At 38.0% G+C, this 3,322-nt stretch overlaps 1 non-coding gene across 1 annotated transcript; it reads right to left on the bottom strand.

Moving 5' to 3' along the window:
* Positions 1–917: 917 nt before the first annotated feature.
* Positions 918–1,021, bottom strand: LOC112708590 (small nucleolar RNA R71). The gene has a single exon (XR_003156442.1). It is a non-coding gene; the product is annotated as a small nucleolar RNA R71 (small nucleolar RNA).
* Positions 1,022–3,322: the final 2,301 nt, after the last annotated feature.

Raw genomic sequence — 3,322 nt, 5'->3', positions numbered from 1 at the left:
CTTTTCTCTCTCTAATTTTCGAAAATCATTAACTTCTTTTTCAAAATTCTTTTTAATTAACTAATTGTTTTAAATTTTAATTTTATTCTATTTCTTCACTTAATTTTTGAATTCTAACAAAATTTTAAAATAAAAACAAAAATATTTTCCTTTTTCTTTTAATTATTTTCGAAAACTCTCTTTCTCATCTTCTTTTATTTATTTATTTAATCACTAACACTCTTCTCTTCTTCTTATAATTCGAACCATCTCTCCCTCTCTGTGTTCGAATTCTTCATCTCTTCTCTTTACATCATTCTTCTATTCTTTTCTTCTTCTACTCACATAAAGGAATCTCTATACTGTGACATAGAGGATTCCTCTTCCTTTTCTGTTCTCTTCTTTTTCGTATGAGCAGGAGCAAGGACAAGAATATTCTTGTTGAAGCAGATCCTGAACCTGAAAGGACTCTGAAGAAGAAGCTAAGAGAAGCTAAAGCACAACAATCCAGAGAAAACCTTACAAAGAATCTCGAAAAAGAAGTAATGGCCGAATCCAACAACAATGCAAGGAAGATGCTTGGTGACTTCACTGCACCAAATTCCAACTTCCATAGAAGAAGCATTTCAATCCATGCCATTAGAGCAAACAATTTTGAGCTAAAGCCTCAATTAGTTTCTCTGATGCAACAGAATTGCAAGTTTCATGGACTTCCATCAGAAGATTCTTTTCAGTTTTTAACTGAATTCTTGCAGATCTGTGATACTGTTAAGACCAATGGAGTTGATCTCGAGGTCTACAAGCTTATGCTTTTTCCTTTTTCTGTAAGAGACAGAGCTAGAATATGGTTGGACTCTCAACCTAGAGATAGCCTGAACTCTTGGGATAAGCTGGTCACAGCTTTCTTAGCCAAATTCTTTCCTCCTCAAAAGCTGAGCAAGCTTAGAGTGGATGTTCAAACCTTCAGGCAAAAAGAAGGTGAATCCCTCTATGAAGCTTGGGAAAGATACAAGCAACTGACCAAAAAGTGTCCTTCTGGCATGCTCTCAGAATGGACCATCCTGGATATATTCTATGATGGTCTGTCTGAATTGTCTAAGATGTCATTAGACCATTCTACAGATGGATCTATTCACCTGAAGAAAACGCCTGCAGAAGCTCAGGAACTCATTAAAATGGTTGCAAATAACCAGTTCATGTACACCTCTGAGAGGAATCCTGTGAATAATGGGACGCCTTAGAGGAAGGGAGTTCTTGAAATTGATGCTTTGAATGCCATATTGGCTCAGAACAAAATGTTGACTCAGCAAGTCAATATGATTTCTCAGAGTCTGAATGGATTGCAAAATACATCCAACAGTACTAAAGAAGCATCTTCTGAAGAAGAAGCTTATGATCCTGAGAACCTTGCAATGGCAAAGGTAAATTACATGGGTGAAGCCTATGGAAACACCTATAATCCCTCATGGAGAAATCATCCAAATTTCTCATGGAAGGATCAAGAAAAGCCTCAACAAGGCTTTAACAATAATAATGGTGGAAGAAACAGGTTTAGCAATGGCAAGCCTTTTCCATCATCCTCTCAGCAACAGACAGAGAATTATGAGTAGAGATCCTCTAGCTTAGCAAACATAGTCTCTGATATATCTAAAGTCACTCTCAGTTTAATGAATGACAGAATGAGGCACGTTCCTCTATCAGAAATCTAGAGGCACAAGTGGGTCAGCTGAGTAAAAGGGTTACTGAAACTCCTCCTAGCACTCTTCCAAGCAATACAGAAGAGAATCCAAAAAGAGAGTGCAAGGCCATAACTGTAACCATAATGGCCAAATTTGGAGAGAGTGAAAAAGCAGTGATTCCTAGTGAAGAAGACCTCCTGGGACGTTCACTAACCAATAAGAAGTTCCCCTTTGAGGAACCAAAGGAATCTGAGGCTCATATAGAGACCATAGAGATTCCATTGAACTTCTTTCTGCCATTCATGAGCTCTGATGAGTATTCTTCCTCTGAAGAGGATGATGATATTACTGAAGAGCAAGTTGCCAAGTACCTTGGAGCAATCATGAAGCTGAATGCCAAGTTATTTGGTAATGAGACTTGGGAGGATGAACCCCCCTTGCTCACCAATGAACTGAATGACTTGATTAGGTAGACATTACCTCAGAAAAAATCGGATTCCAGAAAATTCTTAATTCCCTGTACCATAGGCACCATGACCTTTGAGAAGGGCCCTATGTGACCTAGGGTCAAGCATAAACTTAATGCCACTCTCTGTAATGGAGAAACTGAGAATCTTTAAGGTATAGGCTGCAAGAATCTCATTAGAGATGATAGACAAATCCATGAAACAGGATTATGGACTAGTAGAGGACGTGCTAGTAAAGGTTGAAGGCCTTTACATCCCTGCTGATTTCATAATCCTAGATACTGGGAAGGATGAGGATGAATCCATCATCCTTGGAAGACCCTTCCTAGCCACAGCAAAAGCTGTGATTGATGTGGACAGAGGAGAGTTGATCCTTCAATTGAATGAGGACTACCTTGTGTTTAAGACTCAAGGATCTCCCTCTGTAACTATGGAGAGGAAGCATGAAAAGCTTCTCTCACTATAGAGTCAAACAAAGCCCCCACAGTCAAACTCTAAGTTTGGTGTTGGGAGGCCACAACCAAACTCTAAGTTTGGTGTTGAGAGGCCACAACCAAACTCTAAGTTTGATGTTGGGAGGGTGATGATTGGATTTTTGACGGTTTAGAATTTCTCAAATAAAATCTCGTCGAAGTATAGTTTCTAAACCAAGCAATAATCCTTTCATACAAAAAGTTGTTTGTCACTAAAACAAACCCCTAAATTTATAAACCGAAGTATTGAACCTCAGGTCGTTCTCCCTAGGAATTAAAATAAAGTGTCTTGTTATTGGTTGTGAGTTATTTTGGGGTTTTAATAAGAAACATGAAAGATAAATGGCAAGAAAGTAACCTAACAACTATAAAAGGCTCTTGGCAAGGTATGAAAATTAGAAGTTCTATCCTAGTTATCCTTCTCAATTGTGATGAGAATTGTCCATTGCTACCACTTAGTCAACCCTTACTAAATAAAGGAAAGTCAAGTGGATGAATTGACTTGAGCCACAAGTCCTAGCCAACTCCCAAGGAAAGACTAGCTTTAGTGCACTCCAAACCAATTAGCAATCTTTCAAATTACCAATCAACAAAGGAATTAGATAACTCAAGTGTCACTAATTACTCTACCTAGGCCAAGAGGAACAAAATCTACACTATATCTAGAAGAGGCATTTCAACAAACACATAAAAGGCAATAAAATTAAACAACATAAATTGCAAG

Source organism: Arachis hypogaea, chromosome 8, assembly GCF_003086295.3.
Source record: "Arachis hypogaea cultivar Tifrunner chromosome 8, arahy.Tifrunner.gnm2.J5K5, whole genome shotgun sequence".
Lineage (NCBI taxonomy): Eukaryota > Viridiplantae > Streptophyta > Magnoliopsida > Fabales > Fabaceae > Arachis > Arachis hypogaea.
This window is presented reverse-complemented; position numbering and strand designations above follow the sequence as displayed.